Raw genomic sequence first — 14437 nt, forward strand, 5'->3', positions numbered from 1 at the left:
GGATCTAGAAATCTCACTCCTGGGCATACACCTGGAGAAAACCATAATTCAAAAAGATACATGCACCTCAATGTTCATAGCAGCACTATTTACAATAGCCAGGTCATGGAAGCAACCTAAATGCCTATCAACAGACGAATGGATAAAGAAGATGTGGTACATGTATACAATGTAATATTACTCAGCCATCAAAAGGAATGAAATAATGCCATTTGCAGCAACATGGGTAGACCTAGAGATTATCATACTAAGTGAAGTAAGTCAGACAGAGAAAGACAAATACCATATGATATCACTTATATGTGGCATCTAAAATATGACACAAATAAACTTATCTGTGAAATGGAAACAGACTCACAGACATGGAGAACAGACTGGTGGTTGCCAAGAGGGAGGGGTGGGGGAGGGATGGATTGGGAGTTTGGGATTAGCAGATGCAAACTATTGTATACAGGATGGATAAACAACAAGGCCCTACTGTATAGCACAGGGAACTATATTCAACATCCTGAGATAAACCACAGTGGAAAAGAATATGAAAAAGAATATATATATATATATATATATATATATATATATATATAGGTGAGTCACTTTGCTGTACAGCAGAAACTAATACAACATTGTAAATCAACTATACTTCAATAAAGTAAGTGTTGTTTTTTTTTCTTTTTTTGGGGGGGGGCGGTACGCGGGCCTCTCACTGTTGTGTCCTCTCCCGTTGCGGAGCACAGGCTCTGGACGCGCAGGCTCAGCGGCCATGGCTCACGGGCCCAGCCACTCCGCAGCATGTGGGATCTTCCTGGACCGGGGCACGAACCCGTGTCCCCTGCATTGGCAGGCGGACTCTCAACCACTGCGCCACCAGGGAAGCCCAATAAAATAAGTGTTTTAAAAAAATAGTTGGTACGTCTCCTCTTTAAGAAATATATTAGGCTACTTTATTTCTTAATGGTTGCAGTATCTTATCACATTTCTCTGAAGATATTCACTAAATATAGTGAATATATATATATATATATATATATATGTTCAAAGAGGCTTGTGCATGGGTCATCTTTGCACATCGTATATAATAATGGAAAATCAGAAGTACTCTGATGTCCTTTAACAAGGTAATGGCTACATAAAGTGTGGCACCTCCTTGAAAACTACACTTAACATTAAAAAGAACAAGGTAGAGTGAAATTTCCTCTTATGAGAAAACTCTAAAGCACACTTGCTTTCTTTTTTGTCTTTTTCCTGTTAATGCTGACCATATGTGTTCGTTCTTCTATTTGTTGATGCTGGTGGCATTCTTTCACAGTGTTGGCTTTTCCAAACTGCCGAGTGATTCTTGGTCGCTGTGCATCTTAGCCTGTGACTACTGTATTTGTCACCATTCCCTGTGGGGACCGGAGCAAGGCGGGGCCGCAGCTTGTCCTGTTGCCTCGGGACCCTCCCCTCCACGTGACGACAGCAGGTACCTGGGACACTGGCCTTTCTTTCGGTGACCTCACTCATTGCTTTGCCAGGTGCGAGAACAGGCAGATATTTCTGCTGCCTGCTGCTTGGCACACTTTGATGCGGGGGAAGGTATTACTGAGTCTCCTGGCCCGTCCTGTGGCACCTACAGTCCTGCTGAGGGTTATTCCAGGTCCTTTGCTCTATCCACCTCTCCCGGCTCTGAACTTCTTCTAAATCTGTTCCTATTTTGTGAAGAAAATCTCCTCTATGTTGTAAACTGCGGGTTTCCCATTTCCATCCAATCACGACTCTCCCAGGGATTTCTCATCGTGGGTGTCCGTCTAGAGGGTCCCTTCTGGTTTCCCAGCATCGCTGTAGATCTCTTCTGAAGTGCTATGCTTTGTGTCACTTCCTGGAACCTGGAGTGGGAATGGGGGCAGGTGTGTGTGATGCGCTCACTCTGCTGCTCTAATCTCTGAGGTGTGTCGTGGAAACAGGTTCAGTCCCCTCCAACACCCTCCTCCAAAATACAGACGGGACTCCTGCGGGAATCAGGTTGGCAAAATCAATCAAATTAAGGAGAATTTACATCCTTACAATGCTGATTTTCCCAATACATGAACAGACACATTTCTTTGTCTTCGTGTATTTTCTCTATAGTATTTAAAATTTTGTTCACACAGGTCTTCAGATACTTTTAATTATTTATTCCTAGGTAGTTTATGCTTTTGTTGCTATTGTGAATGGAATCTCCTTTTCCATTAAAATTTCTAATCGATTCCTATTGGTATATTAGAAAAGCTACTGATTTTGATATATTCATTTTGTAACTGACCACCTTGCTCAGTGCTTTTGTTTTCTCTGATAGTCTCTCCATTGATTCTCATAGGTTTGGGAGGTGATGGTAGGACGATGTGCAGTAGTGGACCAGGATTTTCACTTCAGTATTGCTTATAATGGAGGAAAGTAGAAAATGATATGAATCTCCATCAATAGGAAAATAAGAAATAGATGCAATAAATCATGATGCATACTGATGACAGAGCACATGCAACCTTTGAAAATAAGCATACGGGGAAAGAATACATATGTAAATAGGCAAAATTAGGATATAAGATAGCAGAAATATTTTTTTTTTATTAGTTTCTGCTTTATAACAAAGTGAATCAGTCATACATATACATCTGTTCCCACATCCCCTCCCTCATGCATCTCCCTCCCTCCCACCCTCCCCATCCCACCCCTCCAGACGGTCACAAAGCACCGAGCTGATCTCCCTGTGCTAGCAGAAATATTTTGATGCAATTTCTTCATTCTTACAAAAAGTCTTTGTGTATGTATTTTTGTGTATAGAAAGGAAGAAAGAAAGAAAGAAAGAAAAGAAAGGGAAAGAGAGAAAGAAAGAGAGGAAGGAAGGGGAGGGAATAGGTTTTGACAGTTTCACAAGCACATTTTTTAAATGATTGTCTCCCAGTAGGATGTTGCTTTTTTCCCCCCTTTTCTAAAAGGGCTACAATAACAATATATTACTTTTGTAAAAAAAAGAAAAAAGAATTATTTTCAAATGCATGGTATTGGTGGCTTGTTGTCATCCACAACAACTGTTTTCTTAGATGTGCCATGCGTCCCATCTGTCCAGCTGTACCATTCTGGGCCCCAGAGAGCCAGGCCCTATGGGGAGATGAATGAGTAAGTTAGATAAATGTGGCTCCTCCACTGGAGCAGAGAATGCAAGAGAGAATGGTAATGGGGCCTCTCAAGGGCTATCACAGAAGAGCTGGACAGAGTATAGTTTTATGGAGCCTTACCATGATGTCATATCCAATATGGAGCAAGTCCAGCCAGACTGATTAAACCAAGGGCAGCCCAAACCTTTAAACGGCTCAGTCTAAGCCCTACCAAGTGTGCTTCATGTAAATTACTTATGTCATGTTGACATAGCCTGGTGCAAGTCTCCAAATTAAATTTTGATGGGAGAAGATAACTAATCGTTAACTCTAGGACCACACGAGTAGACACACTCCAAAAGATACTATCCATAGTCTGGATATTAATCTTCATCTAGGGCAAAAGTTCTACAGTATAAATATCAAAAGATCTCAGACAATTGAACACATGCCTTTATTACAGTTAAATTAAAATGATCACAAACTCATAGAATCTCATGATTGGAAAGTGTTTTATTTCCTATTAAATGTGATCAAACCAGGTAAAGTTATCATCTTTTCTACAATATCCTCACATGTGGAAGAAGTCAAAACTTCTTCCATGGTAGAAAAAAAGTACTTTTTTATCAATGTGAAGAATGTCAACAAGCATGCTGTTGACAGGGAAAAGCAGGCATTGGTTGATTGCACTGTTCAGGGACTTTATATAAAACACCTCATTGAATCTTTACAAGAAACCTGTAAGGTCTTTACATTATCTCTGCCTGTAGTAGGAAAAGAAAAATTGGCAATGAGAAAATATAGAGCCTGGGGATTAAAGAAATTGTCCTGCAATTTGACTCTGCTTCTACTGCATCCAACTGGCATATAGGAGTCCCTCTATGCTTCCAACCTGTGAGAAATAAAGACCTACCTGTATTTATTCCATCACAGCCTCTTGAACAAAGGACAGTTCTTTTGCCCCTTTATAATGACTTACCATCTGCTGGGTATTTAATTCTTACCATCTGCTGGGTATTTAATTATTTTTCAGAATATTATGGTTGTAACAAAGTCAAGTAACCAAGACCTGACTCAAAGTTTCTTAAACAATAAGGGAAAAGTATTATCTCATGTAACTTGAAGGCCAGAGGTAAGGCAGGTTCTCATTTGGTTGACATGATGGACCACATCTCATCTAAGGCCAAAGTTCTTTACTTCTCTCCCACCTGCCATCTCTAACGCCTTTCCTTTGCCCTCAGTCTGGTCTCTCTCATCACCCCAGGATGGCTACAGCTGATCCAGGCATAACAGTCAGACTTGACAAACCAGAGGCCCACATTTCTTTCTGAGCAACAAGAGAACTCTCCCAGAAGCCTCCAGCATCCTTCCGCTCATCAAATTGGGTTGCATGCCCATCTCTCAACCAGCAACTGGCAAGAGCCGTGGGATCTCCCTGATGGGTTGGGAGTAACCAAAATCCAGTCTCCAGAGCTGGGGTTGGGGCAGCTTTCCCTGAAGTATGTGGGAATATGAAGAGGGTATGACACTTGAGCTAGATGGTGAGCGTTTCATAAATGACAGAGACGACGGTGGGAGGAAAGGCGGGTAGGTAGCCAACAACAGTGCTAAACACACAACACAAAGGAAGTAAGTCCCAGACCACTCCAGCCAGACTAGCCCCTGAATGGTCCCAAACTTTCACCTCTCAGATCTTCATCTCTGTATCTTGCTGTCATTCATGACTTTCTGAGGAACAGCCATTTACTATTTCTCTAGAAATCTCGATTTCACCCACATTTTAGGTTCAGTTCAACCCACCTCTAGCCTATTGACTCGTCTTGTTCTAGAGGCAGCTCTCCTAAAGGTTAACTCGGCATCTGACCTGTGACCTTGGATCAGACACAAACCTCACTGGCTTCCCACCTCTCGGTCTGTGCCGCCACCACCAGGAGCTGACCAGTCACTTGCTCAGGGAATGTTAACCTCCCCCTGGGTTACTGCCATGCATTTAGCCCAAGCAGCCACAGACCTGGAGTTTCTGGCTCTCCCCCATCTTCTGGACGTAAATGAAACACCACACCACAGCAGGTGATGAGATCCAGCACTCCAAGGACACACCAAAAGGACCACGTGATTCAGTCCTGCAGTGTTGGGGAGTTAACTGCCCAGCACATGAATGTGGACCAGGGAAAAACAGGAAATGGGAAGGCACTGGGCAGATGAATTTCCCCTCCCTTATCCCTCTCGTAGACTTCCCTAAGCCAGAGTTCTGTCAAACAAACTGTCTGGAGATGAGATGTCTTTTAGGCTCAGTGGATGCATCAGCAGAGTGTTCTACTAGAGTGTCTCTTCATAGCTCATTATAAAGCAATAGACAGTGCGGCAACACAGGGCTTCACCTTGGTTCACATCTTTCTTGCCTTTCTTCTTTTCCTCACTCTGTGCCCTAGATTCCATCTCCCACAGGAAGCCTCAGCACTTCAAGCCTTGCCTCAGCCTCTGCTTTCTAGAACTCAGGCTATGACAGACCTCTCAGAAAGCAACAGGACACATGTCTGTCTGGACCACCAAGTCATGGGATCTGTCTGAAACAGAATGTGGGACAAACACTGCATCATTCCCACCAGTGCAGCCTGCATAAACTACACAATAGAAATGGGTACATATTTTCAGGCTATTCTGGGGGTGATGAGTTGATTTTGCTTGGGGACATATCAACAGCATAATTAATTAAACTGGACATAAACATTTACTTACAAAAATGTAAAACTATTCTATAATATGTAAAATCAATGAAGCATATAACATGACTTCACTGCAGACACAACATCCAAATCTTCCTGAATGTAGATCACTGGCTGACATTTAAACAAATCAGAGGGCATTTTACTTCAGAAGCACCTTGAGCTCCCAGAGTTATTTGTTTATATTATCCATCAGAACTCACTGACTAAATTTTGATAGCAGGTCATGTATAATACTAGAAGCAAAGAAATCAACTAAAAAAGTAAATTGGCCATGGATGGTGACTAATAATAAAATAATCGTAAAAATGGCCATAGAGAGAATGTGACAAGGGTGGGATATTTGGTCAGATTAGGGAAAAATAAGTTTTAATTGGTTGGTGTTGGAAGAATGCATTTTGTTTCTTGTGTGACATTTGCCTGGGGACTTGTTCACCTAGAACCCATCCCTTCACCCTCCTGAGCTCTCATTGCCCTCATGACCTGTGATATACACCATCACTGCTGCCTTGTTTTTGTTCATGCTTCCCCATCTGCCTGGAACACCTTTCCTTTTCTGGTGGTCTGACGCCTCTTTCTAATTCAATTCCTTTGTTAACTCCTTCAAGGGTCTTTCTGACCCACCAGGCAGGGGGTGGCACCCTACATTACGTGGGCCTAATCTGGCCCACTCCTGGTTTCTGCGTGGCCCATGAATCAAGAATGGTTTCTGTGGATGAGCATTTGCAACCCACCTGATGACAGAGAACACTCTGAATCCGAATGAAGCAAGATGCTATCCACCCCCAACCAACAAGCAAGCAAACAAATACAAGAAGTCTATTCTCTTCACTAGAAGACCTGCATTACAAAAAAAAAATTATACTCAATAATTAGTAGTATATTTTAAATTATCTCATTAAAATTGATGGGCATTTCTTTGCTCTCTTGTTCTAGAAATACCTACCCAAGATCCTTGATTTTTCCTCTTGACCTACAAAAGCCAAAAATATTTACTATCTCACCCTTCATAGAAAAAAAAAATCTGTCAACTTCTGCACTAGAATCGTGGAACCCAAAGCAGCCAGAAGAATTTCCTCTTCAGCATCCTGATTATAAAGATAAGGACACCAATGCCCAGAGAAGGGGTAAGTCTACACCCCCCATTTCTCAGTGGCATTAGGACGGGCCTCCCAAGCCTCTCCCAAGTCATGCTCTTCCCCAAGTCACAGCTCACCAGATGTTTGTTAAGTGACTAAAAAGAAGCAGGATTTCCCAGATAACATGGAAATCAGACAGTGCACCCAATCTCCGCCAAGTATACCATTCCCCTCCTGCCTTTTTCTCCTTGTTTAATTTAATGGAAATCCAACGCTTGGATAAAATTCAACCTCATTCTGTCTCCAGCAAATGCTTAAAGATGTTCTGTGAGAAGCAGCTCTGAAGAGGGAATGTGATCAGTTAAATGTGGGCAGAGTCCAAAGCCTGCAAAGGATTCTACAGCCTAATCATGGTTTATAAAAAACCCTGACAAGGCTGCACCTGCTTGACAGTCGGCCTGCACCTTTCAGCTTTCTTTTGAACCAGTTCAGTAAACACTACTCTGTCTGTCTGGAGACCTGCCATTCCACAAAGCAGGACTTTTTACCAGGAGCAGGGTTTACATTGGAACTTGATTCATCGTGTTTACAAAAAGGTGAGACATAACTGAACAGCCTGCCTGGAGATTTTATTTAAGTTGACTGTATTTTAAAGAGGCTTTAAAAAAAATTCAACCTGTGCTTGGAATGAAGGAGCCATTTGATTGGTATGACTCGTGTTTCAAAGGTCATCAGCTCTATGAAACTTGGTCACCACGCCCTGTGATGAGAGGGGTTAAGAGCTGACAAATAATAGTGCAGTTTTCCCTCTGTGTTTAATGAAGCTTTATTTACTTATTTACTACTTATTTATTCATTTATCGTGGTTTTAGAATATAGTGTCTTGATTAAACCTCATCTGAGAACATATATTTTCAAAAGTATTGAGAGACCCTAGAGCATAAGGATGAAGGGCAGAGCCTGGCCCTGGTCCACCCCAGATACATGCTGGCACTGCTGCTGCTGCTGTGTGACCTCAGCTCCACTATGCAGCCTCTCTGTGCCTCAGTTTCCCCATCAGCTATCTGTGGTGTAAGATTTCTGCTCTCTGCCCAGCTCTCCCCATCAATGAAGATTTATTTAAAAGCATGGTGATTATAGATATTTTTAGAATATCCACTCCTCTAGCAGTTATGCTTGAAGAAATTAGAATCCCAACTCAAGTGTTTTCAAGTCCATAGATATGATAGATAGATAGATAAATAGATAGATGATACATAGATATGCTATTGTTATAGCTGAAAAGCATGATTTTCTGAGCAATAGCTTGATGATGCAGATCATGTGTTATTCTAAAGCTCAAAGAGAGGATATGCATCCAGGCACATTGTGCTTAGTTTGTAGGGGAATTTTCAGAAGGAATGTTCACATTATGGTGTGACTGGCTGGGCAGGTTCTTCCTATATATTCCTAACTGCATTCATGTGACATGCACCTTATTTTGAATTCTTCCCTCCAACAAGATGCTTGTGAGGACAAGGCATGGTGGTCCTGCCTACTGGGACTATTCCTTGAAACAACTTCTTTCCTTCAACCCATTCAGGTAAATTCTACACAAACAAATTCAGCTCTCAAGGGACCACAACATATTGTTAGGGTTGATTTGGGGAAAAAAGCAAAGATCCAGGAAGGTTTTGACAATTTAAGAAATAAAGGAATCAGACAAAGGCAAATATCATATGATATCACTCATATGTGGAATCTAATTTTTAAAAGAATGATATAAATGAACTTATTTACAAAACAGAAACGGACTCACAGATTTTGAAAACAAACTTATGGTTACCAAAGGGGAAATGTGGCCAGGGAGGGATAAATTAGGAGCTTGGGATGGACACACACACACTACTATGTATAAAACAGATAAACAACAAGGACCTACTGTATAGCACAGGGAACTCTACTTAATACTCTGTAATAACCAAAATGGGAAAAGAATTGGAAAAAGAATGGATATATGTATATGTATAATGGAATCACTTTGCTGTACACCTGAAACCAACACAACATTGCAAATCAACTATACTCCAATAAAATTTAAAAAAAATAAAACACAATGCAATACAAAAAATAAATAAAGGGAAGGGAGGATGAACCTGCAGAACTGACATGGGTCTGAGGAGGGGCTCATAAGAAAGGAAAAACAAGATTTATCATCTTTCTACCTTTTCCAGGATACATCCCTTAATGTATCTTAAGACCTAATACTCTTTTTTTTTTTTTTTTTTTTTTTTTTTTTTTGCAGAATAGCACAATGGAAGACGGAAGAGTGAATCAGTGGACAGGACCAACTTTGCCATCAGACAATCCGGATCTGAATCCTCATTCTGCTGCTAAGTCATCTTTTCACTTCTCTGAACCTTAGTTTCCACAAAACAGCAGGATGCTCATTTGTTTGTTGTGAGGATTAAGTGAGATAATCTGTGTAAATATCTCTCCATGGTGCCTGACTTTGATAGACCCTGAACAAACATAAGGAGATGGAGAGCAGGTCAAGTTCACTGAGGTGCTGCCGGGACCTTCTCCACATGGTCCATATCTTCACTCGGAATCGTGAAACTAAAGGGGGAGCTTAGGGACTATGTGCTTTTCAAATGTGACTGCACACCTCAATCACCTGAGGAACTTTCTGTTTTAAAATCTAGATTCTTGGGCACTTTCCTCACATCTATTCAAGTAGAATCTATGGAATGGATTCCTGATATTAGTATGTTGAAAAAACAGCTCCTGGGTGATTCTGGTAAGACACCAGGTGTGGTACCATCTGATTTAATCCACTCTCCTCCAAATGAAGAAATCTCCTCTTCAACACCCTTGCTCCAGCCTCTTCAGGGCACGTCAGTGCTCTTAAGTAGAGAGGATCTTATGTTGTGTCAGTCCAGCTGTTAGACAGTGTTCTCCAATGAGGTCCAAAAGTCTTATAATTTCTAAGCTCCCAACTTACTTCTTAGTATGAAACAACCCTTCCTATGTAATAACTTTTTTAAAATCTTAAGCCTGTTGTATCTAAAATCACCACGCCTGCTGTGTATCTTTTTTCTTCTGTAATTCCTTCAAACATTTCTCCTAGGACATGGTTTCTAACCAGCCCACTAGCATCTTCCTCCCCATCTTAACACTAGGTCAATTACAATAGTCCTCCCTGAAAGATCACACTAGAACACAATAAAATTCTCTGTTTGGCCTGATTAACACAAGCAATCATTTCCATGATCTCCTCCTAAGCAGTCTAACATCTTATGAGAAGTGCCTATCATTTGACAGTTCTTTTGACCTGTGATGTCACAGGTCCATCACGACCACAGATGTTCTTCAAAAAAATTCTACCAAACTGCGTCTTCCCTATTTTTACATCTGCATTTAATTTTTTAATGCAAATTAAGGACCATATATTCACCACTCTTAAATTCTGTTTTGGAGACTTTGGAATCATCATCCCAACTTATTGAGGTAATAAAAGAATTTTTACTGTAATCAATATATGCATTCTTCTACTTTGCTTTGTGTCATCTAATTCAGACATTGCCTTAAAAAAATGCAGGACCAAGTGTTAAAGCTTATGAAACTCCACTAGAGACCACCACCTGGATAGACACAGACCCATACAACTGGCTACAAGTCTGATCCTATCAAATGCTTTGCTAACCTCAAGAAAAAATTTAACTGGAGAGCTCCTTGCATCTACCAAACGCACAGAGGTATCTATAAAGGAACTGAAGTCAGCTTTAGATGTCTTCCTCTTAATGAATACAGTTGTTCATCAGTATCCTCAGGGGATTGGTTCCAGGATCCCTGAGGATACTGAAATGCACAGATGCTCAAGTCCTCTGTATAAAATGGAGTAGTATATCTCAGGTTGGTTGAATCTGTGGATGTGGAACCCACAGATACAGATGGCCAACTGTAGGCACAAGTGGCTACGGATCCTTGCCTTTTCTAAGGTACATAAGCAATTTAATGATCTGTTTCAGGATGTTGCAAGGTTGTAAACGTCAAGGTTACCAGTTTATATCAACCAGAAGATAGCCGTTATGAGAATAAGGCAATTATTTGATTGTCCTCATTTTTCTGGAACTTCTTTATGAGCCCTCAGAGGTTATTGACAATAATGCTGAGACTCAAATCACATTTCTAAGTTCCATTAGCATTTTAGAGATCTGGTTCCTTTTATTCTCAGGTATTTGAGTTCCTTTAAATCTACTAAGTCTTCTTTTTTTTTTAACATATTTATTGGAGTATAATTGCTTTACAATGGTGTGTTAGTTTCCGCTGTATAACAAAGTGAATCAGCTATATGTAAACATATATCCCCATATCCCCTCCCTCTTGCGTCTCTCTCCCACCTGCCCTATCCCACCCCTCTAGCTGGTCACAAAGCACCGAGCTGATCTCCCTGTGCTATGTGGCTGCTTCCCACTAGCTATCTGTTTTACATTTGGTAGTGCGTATATGTCCATGCCACTCTCTCACTTCATCCCTGCTTATCCTTCCCCCTCCCTGGGTCCTCAAGTCCATTCTCTACGTCTGCATTGTTATTCCTAGATTCTTCAGAACCATTTTTTTTTACATTCCATATATACGTGTTAGCATACAGTATTTGTTTTTCTCTTTCTGACTTACTTCACTCTGTATGACAGACTCTAGGTCCATCCACCTCACTACAAATAACTCAATTTCATTTCTTTTTATGGCTGAGTAATATTCCATTGTATATATGTGCCACATCTTCTTTATCCATTCATCTGTTGATGGACACATAGGTTGCTTCCAAGTCCTGGCTATTGTAAACAGTGCTGCAATGAACACTGTGGTACATAACTCTTTTTTTTGTTTTGTTTTGTTTTGTTTTGTTTTTGTTTTTGTTTTGCGGTACGCAGGCCTCTCACTGTTGTGGTCTCTCCCACTGCGGAGCACAGGCTCTGGACGCGCAGGCTCAGCGGCCATGGCTCACAGGCCCAGCTGCTCCACAGCATGTGGGATCTTCCCGGACCGGGGCACGAGCCTGTGTTCCCTGCATCGGCAGGCAGACTCTCAACCACTGCGCCACCAGGGAAGCCCACATGACTCTTTTTGAATTATGGTTTTCTCAGGGTATATGCCCAGTAGTGGGATTGCTGGGTCATATGGTAGTTCTATTTGTAGTTTTTTAAGGAACCTCCATACTGTTCTCCATAGTGGCTGTATCAATTTACATTCCCACCAACAGTGCAAGAAGGTTCCCTTTTCTCCACACCCTCTCCAGCATTTATTGTTTGTAGATTTTTTGATAATGGCCACTCTGACTGGTGTGAGGTGATACCTCATTGTAGTTTTGATTTGTATTTCTCTAATGATTAGTGATGTTGAGCATCCTTTCATGTGTTTGTTGGCGATCTGTATATCTTCTTTGGAGAAATGTCTGTTTAGGTTCTGCCCATTTTTGGATTGGGTTGTTTGTTTTTTTTATATTGAGCTGCATGAGCTGCTTGTATATTTTGGAGATTAATCCTTTATCAGTTGCTTCTCCTATTCTGAGGGTCATCTTTTCGTTTTGTTTATGGTTTCCTTTGCTGTGCAAAAGCTTTTAAGTTTCATTAGGTCCCATTTGTTTAATTTTGTTTTTATTTCCATTTCTCTGGGAGGTGGATCAAAAAGTATCTTGCTGTGATTTATGTCATAGAGCGTTCTGCCTATGTTTTCCTCTAAGAGTTTTATAGTGTCTGGCCTTACATTTAGGCCTTTAATCCATTTTGAGTTTATTTCTGTGTATGGTGTTAGGGAGTGTTCTAATTTCATTCTTTTACATGTAGCTGTCCAGTTTTTCCAGCACCACTTATTAAAGAGGCTGTCTCTTCTCCACTGTATATTCTTGCCTCCTTTATCAAAGAGAAGGTGACCATATGTGCATGGGTTTATCTCTGGGCTTTCTATCCTGTTCCATTGATCTATATTTTTGTTTTTGTACCACTACTATACTGTCTTGATTACTGTACCTTTGTAGTATAGTCTGGAATCAGGGCACCTGATTCCTTCAGCTGTGTTCTTCTTTCTCAAGATTGCTTTGGCTATTCGGGGTCTTTTGTGTTTCCATACAAATTGTGAAATTTTTTGTTCTAGTTCTGTGAAAAATGCCATTGGTAGTTTGATAGGGGTTGCATTGAATCTGTAGATTGCTTTGGGTAGTAGAGTCATTTTCACAATGTTGATTCTTCCAATCCAAGAACATGGTATATCTCTCCATCTGTTTGTATCATCTTTAATTTCTTTCATCAGTGTCTTATAGTTTTCTGCCTACAGGTCTTTTGTCTCCTTAGGTAGGTTTATTCCTTGGTATTTTATTCTTTTTGTTGCAATGGTAAATGGGAGTGTTTCCTTCATTTCTCTTTCAGACTTTTCATCATTAGTGTATAGGAATGCAAGAGATTTCTGTGCATTAATTTTGTATCCTGCTACTCTACCAGATTCATCAATTAGCTCTAGTAGTTTTCTGTTAGCATCTTCAGGATTTTCTATGTATAGCATCATGTCATCTACAAACAGTGACAGTTTTACTTCTTTTTTTCTGATTTGGATCCCTTTTATTTCTTTTTCTTCTCTGATTGCTGTGGCTAAAACTTCCAAAAAGTATGTTGAATAACAGTGGTGAGAGTGGACAACCTTGTCTTGTTCCTGATCTTAGAGGAAATGCTTTGTTTTTCACTACTGAGATTGATGTTGGCTGTGGGTTTGTCATATATGGCCTTTATTATGTTGAGATAAGTTCCCTCTATGCCTACTTTCTGGAGAGTTTTTTATCATAAATCGGTGTTGAATTTTGTTGAAAGGTTTTGCTGCATCTATTGAGATGATCATATGGTTTTTATCCTTCAATTTGTTAATGTGGTGTATCACATTGATTGATTTGCATATTTTGAAGAATCCTTGCATTCCTGGGATAAACCCCACTTGATCATGGTGTATGCTCCTTTTAATGTGCTGCTGGATTCTGTTTGCCAGTATTTTGTTGAGGATTTTTGCATCTATGTTCATCAGTGATATTGGCCTGTAGTTTTCTTTTTTGTGACATCTCTTTCTGGTTTTGGTATCAGGGTGATGGTGGCCTCATAAATGAGTTTGGGAATGTTCCTTCTTCTGCTATATTTTGGAAGAGTTTGAGAAGGATAGGTGTTAGCTCTCCTCTAAATGTTTGATAGAATTCACCTGTGAAGCCATCTGGTTCTGGGCTTTTGTTTCTTGGAAGATTTCTAATCACAGTTTCAATTTCAGTGCTTTTGTCTTCTTTCACTGGCCACAATACTTACATATTTTGTTTTTAGTGTTTTTTTTTTCTTTTTTGTTAGGAAATGTTTTTCCTTTCTAGTCAAAGGAAACAAAAATAGAAATGGTGAGCTCTCCCTTCTCTCCATTATGTTAACACACAAGTCTTTTTTTCAGGCTTCAGGCTTGATACTTCCTTCAATGGTAGTAACCTCTTGCTCCAAAGCCAAAACAGCTTTCTGAG

The sequence above is a fragment of the Hyperoodon ampullatus genome (assembly GCF_949752795.1).
Source record: "Hyperoodon ampullatus genome assembly, chromosome: 5".
NCBI classification, from domain to species: domain Eukaryota; kingdom Metazoa; phylum Chordata; class Mammalia; order Artiodactyla; family Ziphiidae; genus Hyperoodon; species Hyperoodon ampullatus.